Source organism: Somniosus microcephalus, chromosome 8, assembly GCF_052327205.1.
Source record: "Somniosus microcephalus isolate GS21.2 chromosome 8, FLI_Smic_1.0, whole genome shotgun sequence".
Classification (NCBI taxonomy): domain Eukaryota; kingdom Metazoa; phylum Chordata; class Chondrichthyes; order Squaliformes; family Somniosidae; genus Somniosus; species Somniosus microcephalus.
This window is the reverse complement of record NC_140994.1, coordinates 242,282,777-242,300,028: the sequence shown is the minus strand read 5'-3', so window position 1 is coordinate 242,300,028 and position 17,252 is coordinate 242,282,777. Positions and strand designations below refer to the sequence as shown.

Sequence of the window (17,252 nt, the reverse complement as noted above, 5' to 3'; positions counted from 1 at the left end):
ATTTCCTCAGATATCACCCTACAACCATTAGATGCCTCCAACACACGTCACAAATACTCTCGTGTTTCTAAAATCACTCGAGACAACTAGTGCCAAAGATTCAGTACGCCATGAATATCTTTTTTAGACATTAATGTTTCCTCTGAAGGACTGATCCCACTTTCCTGATCATTCGAATATATCTCATTAGCAATGGAGCAGTTTTTGTATAAATACCTGATACAGCTTTTTGAAAATCAGACTATGCTAATGTATTAATCAGAAAAAATATTTTTTCCCAGGAGATAACGAGACGCCGGTGCCTGAGACAAGTAGATTTGCTGAATATGCAGCTATCAGTAGAAAGGCAAAAGAAGACGGTAAGTAGATGAATCATATTATGTGGCTCTATCAGTGGAGGTATTGTTAACATCAAAACTGTCAGATTTCATTGAGTTAAAATGTTGGTTCTAGTTTAATACTTTGGCTCGGAAGCTCTTCAGAGCGGCAATGATAAATTCTGAGATATTTTAACAATCGTTAGTAAAATAGCTGGTGTACGATAAAAAACTTCAAGCAAAATACAGCAGCCTATTTATTCAGTCATTTTAGTCATTGTGTAGATTACAAGTTTGCAATAGGAATGGCTGTTTAGAAATAATATGAATCACTAAAGCAAAGTAAACAAGTAGCAACAAGTGCAGTTGTCAGGATCACGCTTGATTTTGAGACTCCACATGATCATATAGCTTCCCAACACTTCATATCCAGACTCACAGATGAAGAATCAATATTTGAGTTATTTACTGGAGGACTGTCAGTACTTGTGGAACCAGAACCTAGTGAGAGTCAGGAGAGGTGGGAGAAAAGAGAATAAAGCGATTAAAATTGGAAAAGATATTATGATCAGCGAGCTATGTTTTTAATTTACATTGTTTAGTAAATCTGCACCAATCTACGGTGTTGATGCTCCAATTTATGAGTCAACTTGGCAGCACCGTCACTTCGGAGACAGAAAGTTGTGGGTTCAAGCCCCATTACAGACTTTGAGCATGTACTCTAGACCGACACTTCAGGGGGAGGACTGCAGTTTTGCAAGTGTTGACGTTCAGTTGCGAACTGTTTCGGTGAATGTTAAAGATTCCATCGTATCATTTGAAGGAGAGCAGGAAGTGGTCCTGACAAAAATTCTTCCCTCAACCAGCAGCCCACGAGAGATTAACTGGTTGTTTCCTCATTTCCTGCTTTGGGACCTTGAATAGTGCTTGTTTACCTGACAACAATATTCCACTTTAAAAGTAATTCATTACTTGTTTTGGGATATGTTCAGGCTCGTTATATATATATATATATATATATAGATGCAAATTCTTTATTTCCATCTTATTCTCTGCAGACACAGAAAGAGAAGATATTCATTACGGATCTATCGCTTTTCAGGAAAAAGCACCAGGTAGTGAAAACTGACAGTTTTATTATTTATTTTTTAATTTTGTGTTCATCAAGGTGAGGAATGTTAGTGCTGGGTAATAAAACGTATTACATTAAGGCATCTCATGTCAGCATCAAGCACTCCTCGGGTAAAGCTCCTCATACTCTGCCCCGTCAAAGTGTCCCGTCGCCAACCTCAGAAGGGCACCATTGGGCCATTTTTCCATTTGCCACACACATACATCTTGTGCCCTCTGTGAGTGAAATTGCCAATAATGTTGATTTAGAGAAAGTATTGTGCTGCAGGTCTGTTCCTAGTAGGAACTGCTCTGAGACTGTAGAACTAGGAACAACAAATATTAATGTACCTCAACAGTAAGACACAGTATTGTGGTGACTGCGGTACTGGACTAAAAACCAGAAAGCCAGGAGTTCCAATGCTACCATGTTGTGAAAGTGAATCCAATAAATCTTATAATTTGTAGGCTAGCACCAGGGAACTCTAGATAATTGGGTTTAATAATGTTCTTCAGGGAAAGGCACCTGCCTTGTGGATTAAATGGGTCTCTAATCCAGACTAAGTAGTTAATGCTTACTGCTCTCTGAAGTATAAAATTGCTTCAAGAAGAAGTGGAGCAGGCTCGAAGGGCCAAATGGCCTCCTCCTGCTCCTATTCCTTATGCTCTTATGTTCTTATTCAGGCACTCTGAGGTCTGGACAGGCACAACCCACTTTGAGTCTGCTCCACCTGTGCAGTCCCCGGGCTATCAGGACTATCAAGCCCGACATCTAATCTGTGGTGTATGTACCTTTAAGAGCCCCTGTGTACTGTAATGCCGGTAGTGGCCACTTGGGCTATATAAGCCTGTATAGTGTCTTGTATCTTTTAGTTCACCTCCAGACTTTGTTCAGTAAACACCTGTAAACCAACTCCTGCATTCCGTGTCTTCATTAACACACGGAAAGAACAGTGGCGACGAATTGGAAATGGACTTACCTGCAATTCGGCAGCACTTCAAGGAGATCGATTCCTCAGACGAAGGTCGAAGAAAAAAAAAAACTGTGGTTTCACCAGCTAGCCGGGCTGGTGGCAGGGACTGCACTAATCCTTCCTGGGCGGCGGGCTGAGGCTCGATCGGGTGGCTCTGCAGCGGGGCCAAGCAGCGAGTTGGAAGGCGGATGCAAACAGAGACGGAGGGTGGAGCACTCGGGAGACGGCCGGCGCTGCAAAGCAGGTCGGCGTTCGGACCAAGCAGAGGGAGGGAAAAGTCCTAGAGAGTCCGGCGGGAACGAGTCTCCAACTATTAAAAATATCTGTGTAAATAAAAACCGCGGAGAACAGCGTTGTCAGCAGCGGCAGCGGTGGGAAAGCGCGGGAGGCGGCATTTTTTTTTTCTCAGCAGGGAAGAAAGGAAAGCGCGGGAGGCGCCATTTTTAATTTTCAGGATGCCTAAGACTGGCAATATTACTGCTTTCGATAGTGATATGGAGGATTGGACCACATACGTGGAAAGAGTGGAGGTATATTGCACAGCGAATGAAGTAGAGGATGATAAAAAGGCATCGGTACTTCTAAATCTGATGGGCGCAAGGACATACGGGCTGTTATGAAACTTAATCACTCCAGCCAAACCGATGGACAAGAATTTTAAGGAGATTGTTGATACCCTACAGGAGCACTTAAACCCAACACCGCTGCTGATAGCGGAATGATTCAAATTCTTCAGGAGGAATCAGCACAAGAATGAAAGTAACGCTGATTACCTCACCGAATTAAGAAAGCTGTCAAAGCACTGCCAATTCGGGGCAGGACTGGCAGATTCTCTACGAGACAAATTCATCTGCGGTCTCCTAAGTGAAGGAACACAAAAAAGGCTACTTTCTGAGAAAGATTTGACACTGGATAAGGCTTTCAGTGCGGCTGTATCATATGAAGCAGCAGCAAGAGGAGCTGCAGAGATACAGCAAAAGCCACAGGACTTCGGCACCCAAGAAATGACACGGGGTTTCGAGAGATGTTATCGCTGCGGCAGATCCACCCATGACCAGAGGGACTGCTGGTTCAAGGACAAAGCATGCAGGCAATGCGGAAAGATGGGACATATTGCACGTGTATGCCGATCTGGAAACAAAAAATCCACTGACAGAAAAAAAATCAATAAGGAAAAGTACAGAAAGGCACAAATGATGACGGACAGTAGCTCCGAAGACCAGAAGAGTGATAGCGACTCCAGAAACAAGAGACTAAGCTGTCTCAAATTACATAATGTAATTGCCAAAGAAGATTACCAGACCATTTGGGTTACCCTCACGGTAGCGGGGTCCCCAGTTAAAATGGAGCTAGATACAGGATCAGCTCTGACCGTCATAAGTCGACGGGATTACGAGCGGCTATTTCCGCATATACCTTTGAAAGACACATCCATTATCTTGAAGACATATACGGGGCAGAAAGTATACCCCAGAGGAAAAATATGTGTGCCTGTTGTATACAAAGGCAAGGAAATACAGAAGTTGTATTTATAGGTTCTGCAAGATGGTGGTCCATCGCTGTTGGGACGTGAATGGATCAGGAAGATACGTTTAGACTGGCACTCCATTCAGGCACTGACGGTGACCAGTAAGAAAAAAAATGATGATGACGTCATACCTGAACGATTAAAAGACATCTTGGCCAACGCCAAAGAAGTGTTTCATCAGGAACTAGGAACCTTGAAAGGCGTCACCGCCTCAATAAAAGTGGAAGATGCGGCAATTCCCAAGTTTTTTAAGGCAAGGCCGGTGCCATACGCAATTCATCCAGCAGTCGAGGCAGAGCTGGAGAATTTGGAAAAAGCAGGCGTGTTATCCAAGATAAATTGGAGTGAGTGGGCAATACCCATCATCCCGGTCATGAAGAAAACGTTGAATAATGATAAATCTGAAGAACAGAGAAAAATTCGCATCTGTGGGGACTTCAAGGTGACTGTAAACCCGGTACTTCACACGGTACAGTATCCTCTTCCGAGGATAGAAGATATTTTCGCCTCATTATCCGGAGGGAAACGTTTCACCAAAATTGACTTGGCACAGGCATATCTACAGATGGAGGTTGAGGAGGCCTCTAAAAGTATCTCACGATAAACACACACAAAGGCCTGTACCAGTATAATCGACTGGTTTTCGGAGTAGCATCAGCTCCAGCTATCTGGCAAAGAGCTATGGAGCAAGTCCTGCAAGGGATTCCGGGGACTCAATGCTACCTAGACGACATCCTTGTAACAGGAGAAAACGACAACGAGCACCTTGCCAATTTAGAGCAGGTGCTCACTAGGCTGAAAGAACGGGGCCTACGAGCAAATCGGCCCAAGTGCGAAGTTTTCCAAAAACAAATATCATATTGTGGCCATATAATTAACGAAGAAGGGTTGCATAAGTCACCTGAAAAAATTGAAGCGGTCATAAAAGCCCCAGCACCTGAAAATGTCTCACAATTAAGGTCGTTCCTGGGATTGATAAATTACTATCATAAATTTTTACCGAACTTGTCAAATGTTCTGCACCCTCTTAATGCACTGCTACAAACGGGAGTAATTTGGAAATGGAGCGAAGACTGTAAACGTGCCATCCATAAATGCAAAGGCTTGATCATGTCCAAGGAAGTGTTGGCTCATTACAACCCATCACTGCCAATCAGACTGGCGTGCGATGCATCCCCTTACGGCGTAGGAGCGGTATTATCGCATAGATTCCCTGATGGCTCGGAGCGGCCGATAGCTTTTGCGTCACGCTCATTGAACTCAGCTGAGCGTAACTATGCCCAGATCGACAGGGAGGCACTCAGCCTGGTATGGGGAGTGAAGAAATTCAACCATTACCTACACGGACTAAAATTTACCTTGTTGACTGACCATCAACCCCTCGTCTCCATATTCAACCCTAAAAAGGGCATTCCCATTATGACAGCGCAAAGGCTACAGAGGTGGTCCCTTTTCCTAGGGGCATACCGATATGACATAGAATACAAAGGATCAAAACAGCATGGGAATGCTGACGGTTTATCGCGCCTACCGTTGCCAATGGTAGAAGAGGCACCTACAGTGGACCCAGTGGATATGTTCCACTCAACCATAGTGGAATGTCTACCAGTAACAAATTCTACCATTGAAAAGGAAACGAGAAGTGACCCGACTCTCTCACGAGTCTATGATTTAACGGTGAAGGGATGGCCAGCACATGGCGAACCACTGTTGCCAGCATTCTCGCAAAGAGGAGAACAGCTGTCAGTGTGCCGAGGAACCTTGATGTGTGGATCCAGAGTGGTGATTCCACCCAAACTCCAGGATAAAGCTAAAGGAGCTTCATGAGGGGCATCTGGGTGGAGTGAAAATGAAGAACCTAGCCAGAGCGTTTGTGTGGTGGCCAGGTATCGATGGAGACATCGAAGAAACGACCAAGAGCTGTCTAGGATGCCAGAAGATCCAAAACGCCCCACCACAAGCCCCTCTACATCCATGGGAGTGGCCCTCATCTCCATGGCAGAGGGTACACATCGACTTTGCTGGCCCATTTATGGACTCAATGTTCTTAATCGCGGATGATGCACACTCCAAGTGGCCGGAGGTAATAAAGGTGTCTTCCACCACCACGGAAAAAACCATCACAGTATTAAGGACCATATTTGCCAGGAATGGGCTGCCTGAACAGATCTGTTCTGATAATGGACCGCAATTTGTGTCCGAAGAATTCAGAAAGTTCTTAAAAAACAGTGGGGTTAAGCACTACACGTCCGCCCATACCATCCCGCCACCAATGGATTAGCTGAAAGGTTTGTCCAGACCTTCAAGAAGGCCATAAAGGCCATGGGTAATGAAGACATAAATCTACAACATAAGGTAGATAACTTCTTGTTTGCATACAGGAATGCAACACATGTGGTTACAAACCAAACTCCCGCCATGATGTTTTTCAATAGAAGACTAAGATGCCGGCTGGATTTGATCAAGCCAAACATCAGAAGGGACGTAGAGAACTGGCAATTTCAAGGCATGAATGAAAGGCCAACTAGAACCTTCCAGATAGGTCAACAAGTTTTGGCCCGGGACTACCGTACCGAGAAATGGCAGCCTGGAACTATTTGCACACGACTAGGACCGCTGATGTATACCGTGGACATTGGAGAAAGCATAATAAGGCACCATGCTGACCAGATCATAGAGTCATCCAAAAAGGGACAACCTACACCACAACTCTATACGCCTAATGATGAAGTAGAGATACCCATAGTATCTACCTCCGATCCGGTGATACTGGAACCAGATGAATCCGACACTGGCATTCAAGCCAAATCGACCTTGCCAAAAGAACCTACTACACCACCGAAAACTACTACACCACCGAGGCGTTATCCGGACCGAGTCAGGAAGCCTCCAGAGAGACTGACTTATAATTGATTAACTGCAGCAAATGTGTAGATTATTGTTCTTGTAAACATGTTAATTAATGATTTCTTAAAATGTTATGTACTGGTTGTCTAAAAGGGGAGGAATTGTGGTGTATGTACCTTTAAGAGCCCCTGTGTACTGGCCACTCGGGCTATATAAGCCTGTATAAGCCTAGAAATTGGGTTCTGGCGTAGGCAGGGCTTTAGCGCCGGAAGTAAGTGCCGGCGCTAAGTCCCCCTGCGCGCGCCAAAAATTCAGTAGTGCCACACCCAAACGGCTGCCGGCGCTACTGAAGGGTCTTTGCGGCGGTACATCGGCGCTAACTGCCGTTTCGCGCCGCAATTCCGGCGCTGCGGCACCCGATGCGGTGCGGCAGGCTGGGGATGTGCAGGCCTCCTCCTCCCGTTAAGGAGGAGCTGCCTGCACCCGGCCGCGGCCCACGCAAATCAGCTTAAAAATGAGCCCGGCACCTCGGACAAGTGCCGGGCTTGCATCTGTTCCGGGGGCGGGGTGGGGGGGGGGGGGGGGAGAAGTCCGGGGAGGGAGCTGCGGGCAGGCGGCCGGCGGGAAAGTGGCCGGCCGCCGTGGGGCCTTTAATGCGCCGGCGCAAACTGGAGTAAGGCACCTCTGACAGAACGTTGCTTGCGGCTGCCACGGGCGAGGCGGCCGCAACTCAATTTCGGAGTTCGGGCGGGTTACCACGGCAACCGGGACGCTGCGCACACCGATGACGTCATCGGTGCCGGCGCAGCGCTACCGGTGCAACGCCGATTTAGGGCCCCAGGGAATTATTAAACTGGCCATAACTCTGGCGCTAGTCCCTCTAGCGCCTCAAAAGCGGCGCTAAGGCAACTGAATTTCTAGGCCACTACTTGTATCTTTTAGTTCACCTCCAGACTTTGTTCAGTAAACACCTGTAAACCAACTCCTGCATTCCGTGTCTTCATTAACACACGGTTACCACATAATCTAGCACAAATTGGAAATGGGGATTATAAAAGATTTGTGGAAAAGGCAGGGAAATGGGATTAGAACAGGGGGCTGCCGTTGACCAGCGAGCACCAGCCGAGCTACAATGGGCCAACTGGCCTCTTGCTGTGCTGTAATTTCTTTGCTTTCTAACGCTGCAGCAGCAATGAAACTCTCAAACTCTGCAGAGTTGTGTAAGGAGCTTCGTTCATTTATGATCATCGCTGTGGCTCACTGTGTAACTGCAGGGCTTAGTGTGGATCTGAGTCATACAGAGGTCAACAGGGTTCACTGTCAATCAATGTCTTGCTGATCCATTGGCTGTACCAGTGAACTGCAGTAAATTGCGGACATTTGTATGATAATTGTCAGGTTGTTTTCAGTCCGATCCATCAATGTTATCCTTTAATTGTGATGTTAGCAATTATCATAGGGTCCAGACATGGTACACAGTGCAATAAGCAATCTTCAGATAGTGTAAGTATATCGATTCCTATTGGTGAAATCACACAACCTACATTATTAATATCTGCAACAAATTTGTAAAGTTGTTATCTGATGTAAAGAGATGCAATAATAGATCACACTATTATAAATGGTTAATTTCTCTCTTACAGAACCTGGCTCCTTCAAAGGAAGATGATTCATCTGTCATCTATGCACAAATAGCACAAGCAAAATATAAATGATCTGCACAGGACAGAGAGGAAGAGCTTGGAGTTCGATATGTGGAATATAACATTTGTGTATCTGCTCTGATTTAACACAATCATTGCATCACGCTGTTCACACATGAACATAACAGATGAATGATAACTTGCAATAGAAATGGTTCTCTTAATATAGTTCCAACAATCCTTTCACAGCTTCTGCTGATATTATGTAAAAAAAAGCAGCTACATTATGAAAAATAAATTGGACGTTACACGTAATTTTGTTTCCCACTCAATTAATATCTCAGAAGTGTAATAACCAGCAATGATGATTCAACTATGCAATGTGTCGCTTAAGCTTGTAACCAGTTTCTGCGGTGGCCAATTTCCTATAGGCCCTGCCGCAATCGCCAATTATTGTAAGTGGTTTCGCCCCGCCCACAGCGAGCACGCAAACCCCCTTACTACAAGTTCTGGACAATAGGGATTACTGAGGACAGATTAGAACACGGACAGCGTTTTTGGGCTCACCCGCACAGTGTTTATAAAGGTTGACAAAACCACTCCACTTGCATACAGTACGAGCGGTGTGAACACAAAAGTACAGTTTAAACAGTACAACCCTGACTTGTCCAACAAGCCCCTGCCGTGCTGACTTACCACGGCCTAAAAACACCCTCCCGTGAACTAAACTATGACAGGACCCTTCCAACGCTAAACCCCCTGTGATTTGGTAGGAACATATAGGCAGCCTCTCACACAGCTAAGTGATCTTGTGGGTGTGCAGACTTGGCAATGCTCACCTAGATTGCCCTTGATCTTGCTTGCAGCTTCCTCCCATAGGTCTCGGCTACCTGGTTCCATACTGGCCTTGCGGCATGCAAGTCCCAGTCTGAGTCTAAGTCCGTCTCGGTCGGAAGAGCAAGGCTCAGCTCCTCTTGACTTTCCATTGTGGGGAGGGCAGGAGAGAGCGAGAGAGAGAGAGCTATCCAAAACAGCTCTCTGATATACCCCCTCAATACACAGACCGCTGTCTGTGGTTTTAAGGGAGACATGGCCTCAGGGAAATGGTTTCCAGGCCTCCTCCCAGGTTTCGATGGTTTAAATCTCGTTTCGATCTCCCAGCCGATTTAACTTAACGAGCTCATCTTCTTCAGAAACAATGAGTCGCCAGCCTCGTTATTCACAACTTGGGAGTGGGCCCTCGGGCCATTGTTCCCAAGGACAGTCCGTTCCAAACGAATGCAACCTGGTTACATCAGCCACCTCCAGCTTGAGTGGTTTTCCACAGCTTCCTCGCCCAAACAGCCTGTCCAGGTTTTAATAAGGGTATATGTTCATAATCTAAAAATCCATGGAGTCTGCGCCGACTGATTTTGGAATGTTTTACTTCACTTTCTGCATGAAAATCGGAGGAGGTAAAACACTAACACACATTGAACTACTACAATTACATGAGAAATCACACGAATCCATGGGGGAATCTCGATATTCAGACCGATGTCCCACCATGGCGGAGAAACCAGTTCTTTTATCTCATCCCCCGTTTCCCTGTTCCGTTGTTTGATGGCATAGAAATGCTTCTGGGAGAGTTGAACTTCCTTTATTCATTTTGTGAGGTGTTCGGGCAGATGAGGAATTTCTTACCCGCACCGTGTTAGGTATTGTTGCAGGTCTTGTACTGTATCATTCGCTGTGAGGTGTACCATGGTGGGCTCTGAAATGGGAATGATGCGCTCTTGAGCCACCTGAACTTCTGTGTGGGGTTTGAAGCAGAAATTCTTATTGGTGACCGGGCACCAAGTGTCGTTGTGCACCCGGTACTGGTCCACACTTGTCGTGACGCAGTACGTCCCTCTGCCCGCATAAGCTACCTGGGGTGGAACGTGGCTTTGGGCCATCACCTCCATGGTGCAAATAATGGGCTCTGCACCCTCTGATTCCAACCCACACACTGGCTGATTAAACGCATTCAAATGCTGGGGACACAGCACCACATGCGTGCCCCAGCTCTGGCATTCATTGAGGTCAGTGCCGGTCATGGCGTGCTCCCAGTTTACAACAAACGGTGGGGCCCCATGATGTCGCACATGCACCCCGTCCCTAGGATGCCAATATTCTCTACTCGGTATACCGGCACTGGCCGTGGTGACCTGCCCATTATCGGCATCTGGAGTACAATCCCCATTACAGTGTGGTTAGACTGGCCACAGTCAACTGGGACCGGGTGTACCTCTGAGGCCAGTCGGAGTTGGCACAGGCTCATTAAATTTCCGTACGGGCTGAGCGCAGTGAGGTGCCAGTTGCTGACCCACGAAGGGACGCGACCTTGCTGTAGGTCCTCCAAATTACTGCGCCCTACGTTCAGCAGCCACGCACCGTACAACACACACGCATCGTTTTTCGTTGCCTGTGCCGAGGCATTCTGATCCTCCCTGATCAGACTATTGATCATCTGAGCAAGTGCCTCCAGCTCGGGCATGATTTCCTTTAAATGTATAGTCATAGCCTGATCTTCCCGTAACTCCGACCCCTCTAGCTCGTTACCCTCCCCCAGTATCTTTCACAGCTGGTCCCTTAAGGTGTTGACCTGCATCTGCAACTGTGCATCATCCATACTGTTGATAATGGACGTGCCCGTGCTATATCTCCCCGAACCAATGCGATGGTTTACAGTTAAATCGTGCAGACTTTCCCGATTCACGTCCACGTAACTTAATTCATAAAATTGTTGGAACATTTCCTTCAACAGGGCCTCATATAATTTTTCCTTTTCTACCAGACACCACCGGGGCAGCTGTACCCGGGTTAAATTTAGAATGACCAACGCGACTTCGTAGTGAACATCTTGGTACAAGATCTTGCCGGTCGGGACTAACACTAACCCATTCCTCGGTCCCGGTGTGGTGGCGGGGCAACTAATCTGTGTTTCCTGTACCGGTGGGGCTGTGGGCAGGGGCTTCCTCTCGTGTGCTACCAGTTCCGTGGAATTTACTGTGTTGGGAGGGTCTGGGATCATGCAGGAATCCCCACTCTGATCCCATCCGATCCCAGCCCCGGAATCATGCCATTGCCGCAAGAAGGCAATCGACACACCCACTGGGCAGACCCATTCCAACACCCACATACACACGAAAATTCCCTGTTCCTCTTTCCAACATTTGTTCCAGCACACTTCTACTCCCCTCCCTGCCCCCGTAATCTGTCAGTGCGTATCGTCCCCCAGTTTATCCCAGTCCGCAGATCGGTTACCCTTGACCTGGCCCAACTTCCTTAACCACCAGCACCATCCCAAGGGAATGTGTCCCTCACATCTTAGACAGACGCGTTTCCCCTCGGTCACCCTAACCCGTGTGGCTGTGACCTGCAGTTTGGGACATGGTATGGAAACTTCTCCATACGTGAAACCCTCGCTGCCGGAGTATCAAGTCGAGTTTGATCCCAGCCACCCTGACCACCTTCCCTCATGGAAGTAAGTGGCCATTCCATCCATGTCCCCTGTCCTACCCCCCAGTGTCATGGTAGGCCCGTTCCCTCCTGTGCAGCCATAGAGGAAGGACACCTCGGTGTCTCCTCTTTCCATGCTGCCAGTCCCGATCATCATTAGGAATAGCAGTACGATAAATTTGTTGGCCATATCCCCTTGTTCCTTTGATCTCCTTTGGTTCCCTGCCAAAACAAAAGCAAAACATTTCCGTTCTGTGAGAGGGCTTTCCTCCACTGTTGTAGGATAAATGATTCCTCGGAAACTAGACTTTGAGTAAGAGAGACAACTTTATTAAATGACAGAGCTCTGGGAGAAGAGTCTGCAACCACGCGGTCTGCGAGAGCACCTTCTCCCCGATTGTAGTACGTGCCGAGCTTATATACAATTCCAAGAAGTTGGTTTTAGATCATTTACATTCATCCAATCAATTCATTTATTAACGCATATCGTTATTTTCCTCCAGTCAGGAGTTTACACACTTGTGTTGCCAATTCTGCCTCTTCAGGTCTTCGTTCCGTCTTGTTCCGTCCGCGTCACCGGCGGAATGTGATTAGTTCGATAATAGGATACAAGTGATTAGTTCGATAATAGGATACCAGTGAACCTTGTTAGTCCTCGGTGATTCAATTAGTCCCAGTCAGGACACGAGATGAACTTTGTTCCAGCCATGCGTAAGCGTGGCATGTCTCACTGTGCAGTGATTCAATTAGTCCCAGTCAGTGAATTTGTTGTTTGTGTCTTTTCCAGCAAAATCTTGTCCAGCAATCTTGTCCAGCAAAATTTTATTCTAACAGTCCCTCCTCTTGGTCCTGGAGCACGATTCATTTGCTCCCAGATGACCATCCTCGGTCCCCCTTTCGTCGGTGCTTACAGCCACTGGCTTATGTCCGGGGGTTCGGTTGTTCCTTCGACAGTGTCGTATTGGTATTCATCGTCCCTTGGTAGCAAGTTGGTGTGTTCCTCCTCGATAGAGGCGATCGGCACCACGGTTTTCATAGCAGTTTGGCAACACGACTTTATAAGGCTCAGCGCACAACACATCAACATACAAATTACAACTATTATTATTATCCCTTGCATCATCCACGCTCCCCACCCGGTCTTCCCTAGCAACCAATCAAGCCATCCCCCTGTGCTTGTGGGTTGATGGAGCTTCTTTATTTCTTCTTGGATATGATTTGCTAGGTTCGTGATATTCTCGGAGCTATCTGGGACATATGTACAGCAGTCTGTCCCGATCAGGGCACAGGTGCCTCCTTGCGCCGCCAACAGATAATCTAGGGCTATCCTATTCTGTAAGGCGGTGGTCCGGATCGCCACCATTTCGGCACTCATTTCTCTCAGGGACTCAGCCGTATCGTTGGCTATTTGTTCGAGCACTGCTGTCATGCTTATGGATTCCCTTGCTATTTTTCTGTTCCGTACCAGGGGAATGCTATAGCCCAGAATCTTTCGGTTTCCGTAATCGCTCTCTTAACACGCTTGGCTGGTTGCCATAACGACTGGTACCCGTAGTGGTGGGTTAGGGAGGATAAATGATGGATGTATGGTACTATGTATCCTATATAGCATGACCCAGTCCAGGTTCGTGGAAGCCATGGATACGCCTTATATCTGCAAATGAAATCGGTATTATTATAGGCCTCAAATTTGTTCCAAAGTTGGTACATGATCCCAGGTATTCCCCTCCAGGGTAGATTGCTAGTCCGGTTTAGCACTTCGGATAAATTAAACGTTCCCACGTAGGGCCATTCTAGGGCACCTGGTGGTTTAGTACTGGTTTTGGTTAAAGTGTAATTATACTTGCACTTACTCCATCCGACCACTAACCCTATCTCGTCATAGTTTACCAAGCAGACTTCCCCCTCTGCATTGTTTAGTTTTCCCCCTGTGCTGACTAATAGCTCTTCTGGATACCTTCGATTATCGTACTGGGGTTGAAACCATCCTTTAAAGTTCATGGGGTTATACCCTGCCTGCTTCCACTCATGTTCCAGCTGACCTGGATTCAAGCTATTTTGGGTTTGTATGGTATCCTCCTTATTCCAGGTGGTATTAGAGTATAATAACCACCCTACCATCTCCTCTACCCTAAAGGGGATAGGCCTTAATGGGATTCCTCCCCCCGTATGGGTGGGCACATGGGCGCACACCCAGCAGGAGCTTTGGCCCATTTTTTTCGCATAGACATATGACATATACAGAAAGGTATTTACATGCAATCCTCTCTCTTTACGTAAATGGGGTACCGCGCTTCCCGTGACAATATAAAATAACGCCATTACCCATAATACTCTAAACATGATTAATATATCACTACAGTCCAGTCTTTACAGGAATTTTATGACAAAGGGTATGCAGATCACCTGTAAAACAGATTCAGAAAGTAGCCAGTCAGTCGTCTTTGTATACTTTCAATTGTGTCCAATGCTTCCATACTCCTTTACCCCTTATGTCTAGACAGGCACAGGTAGCCCCACTGATTATGATTTCATATGGCCCACACCATTTTGGGGCGAACCCTGGTTTTCTGGGCAGAGTTTTCACCATGACTTTACTACCCGCTGAGGGAACATAAGCCGTCATTGTGAGCTCTTGTGCCCGATCCTTGTCCTCCTGATTATCGCGGACATTCTTTCGCATCTCCTTTAATTGAGTGCTAAGTTCCAGAACGTATCATTTTAGTCTATCTTTTAAAGGGCCTACATCGGCCCCACCTGTTATGATGCCTTCTAGCAATTGCATCGCCCTTCCTGTCATCAATTCATAAGGGGTCAAGCCTGTCGTTCGGTTTTCAGTGGCTCGCAGCTTCATTAGGATAATGGGCAATACTTCAGTCCAGGTTTTCCCTGACACCTGCATTGCCTTTGCCAATGCATTTTTAAGGGTTCGGTTCATTCGTTCCACCATGCCCGAACTTTGAGGGTGGTATGGGATGTGGAATTTTTGTTTAATTCCCATTAATTGGCATACCGTTTTTATGACACTCCCGGTAAAGTGGGTACCTTGATCAGAGTCCATTTGAATTGGTATTCCCCACCTGGGGATCACTTCTTCAGCTAAGACTCTGGCAACCGTCAAAGCGGTACAATTTCGCGTGGGGAAAGCCTCTACCCAGCGGGTGAATTGGTCTATGACCACAAGGCAGTAGGTTTTGCCGTGTGACGGTGGAAGGGGACCTGTGAAGCCTATCTGTATATGCTCCCAGGGCCCTCGCGGCCTTGGTTGATGTCCCATTTTGACTTTTATGGGTCGCCCAGGGTTATACTGCGCACAGGTGATACATCGACGGCAGTATCTCGCGATATCTCTTCCCATCCCCTTCCACCACCATTCTTTGCTGAGGCTTCCCATCATCGCTTCTCTCCCTGAGTGTACAAGCCCATGGTGGAGTTCTAATAGCGTATTTTGAATGTACTTGGGGGCCATTACCCTGTTGTCCTTTCGCCAGACATTATCGCTTCCCCGCTTTGCGCCTTGTTCTTCCCACGTACCTTTTTCGACGTCGGGGGTGTCCTCATGGAGTTCGTCAATACTTATCTCGTCCTCGGAGCTGCTCACAGCGGCTATTGGTACTTCTTTGATCCTTTCTTGCTCTAGCGCCCTTTGTGCTGCTTGGTCCGCAGCCTGGTTCCCCTGGTGATTTAACCAGTCCGGGCTAGTCCGGTCCGGTTCCCTCTGATGTGCCTTAATCTTAATTACTGCTACCTGTTGGGGTTTGTCGCTAGCTTCTAGGAGGGCTTCTATCCTCAGCTGGTGTTTTATGGGATTGCCTCCCGTAGTAATGAATCCCCTCCTACCCCATGCAGTCATATAATCGTGGACCACCCCAAAGGCATACCTACTATCTGTGTAAATGTTCACGATTTTATTCTCTGACAACTCTAGTGCCCTGGTGAGAGCCACTAGCTCTGCCACTTGGGCCAATAGGCCTCCATCAATCCGTCCTGACTCTACGGTTTTTAATTCGCCATTAACCACCGCCCACCCCGTTCGGGGCAGCCCATCTATATACTTGCGTGAACCATCTACGTACAACGTCTCTTCCGCTGTCGCTAAAGGGGTGTCTTTTATCCTATCTTCTTCCAGGTTCATATCTACGTCCCCACAGTTGTGGGGCTCCCCAGTTCCCAGTATTCCTTCTGCCGGGTTCTCCCCTGTGTCTCTAACAATGGTTACTGCTTTACTCGGAGGGAGGAGGACGGCCTCCCACTTGGCACGTCTCATGTTCGAGACGGATCTTAATTTCCTGGTATTCAGCATCTCTATCAGAGTGTGTTTAGTGTGCAATATAATGTTTCCTGTCATTATTATCGGCTCACTAACCTTTACTGCCCAAGCCGCACAATCCAATGCAGCTATGCACCGGGAGAGCCCTGTGACTACCGGTCCCTCCGCTGTGGAATAGTAGGCGACGGGCCTTCTTTTATCCCCATGATCCTGTGTAACTACTGCTGTGTAAAACCCTTCTTCATTGTTGCAATGTATGTGGAAGTCCTTACTCATATCTGGCAGTCCTAGCCCTGGGGCTGATACTAGCTCAGACTTTAGTTTGAGTATAAGCTTCCTCTTGTTCCGGTCCCCAATCTATCGGTTCCAACGCGGGTTTACCCCCTTTCACTAATCTTTGTATAGGTTCTGCTAATTTAGCGAACCCCGGGATAAAATTTTGACTGTAATTAAAGAGCCCCAGTACCTTCCTGACTCCGCGTACTGTTACGGGTCTCGGCATGCCCTGGACAGCGTGTTTCCTGTCCTGTGGCATTTCTTTAGGTCCTTGGGAGATTAGATGTCCCAGGTATAGGACCTGAGTTTTTCCTATCTGTGCTTTTTTAGGGCTTACCTTGAGGCCAGCCGTCTCTAGGGCCCTTAGTACTAAATATAGGGTTGCCAGATGGTCTGCCTTCGTTTCCGAGGCTATGAGTATGTCGTCGACATACTGCAAAATAGTGCTTCCTTTAGGTACTTCTATCTGCTTTAGGATATCACTCATGACGCGGTGAAAAATAGCTGGGCTATTATGGAATCCCTGTGGCAATCGGGTCCACTTATATTGTTTATCCCCTACTGTGAATGCAAATTTCTCCTGTGATTCCGGATCTAATGGGAGTGCCCAGAATCCGTTAGCTATGTCTAAAACGGTGAATATCTTCTGTTCAGGGGATAGCCCATTCAAAATTGTTGAGGGACTGGCAACGATGGGGTGTAATTTAGGAGTGACCTTGTTGAGGGCCGTATAGTCTATAGTCAACCTATAGCTCCCATCAGGTTTCTCTACTGGCCATGTGGGGGAATTAGTAGTGCTCGTGG

General features: G+C 47.1%; 1 protein-coding gene and 1 long non-coding RNA gene across 2 annotated transcripts in view; both read left to right on the top strand.

Annotated features, from left to right (window-relative positions):
• Nucleotides 1–17,252, top strand: part of LOC147114213 (E3 ubiquitin/ISG15 ligase TRIM25-like) — a 229,947-nt gene that overhangs the window by 107,287 nt on the left and 105,408 nt on the right. The gene's annotated exons all lie outside the window — the stretch shown is intronic.
• On the top strand, nt 869–8,725 carry LOC147114216 (uncharacterized). Its single transcript, XR_015079163.1, has 3 exons — nt 869–1,277; nt 1,376–1,432; nt 8,420–8,725. It is a non-coding gene; the product is annotated as an uncharacterized LOC147114216 (long non-coding RNA).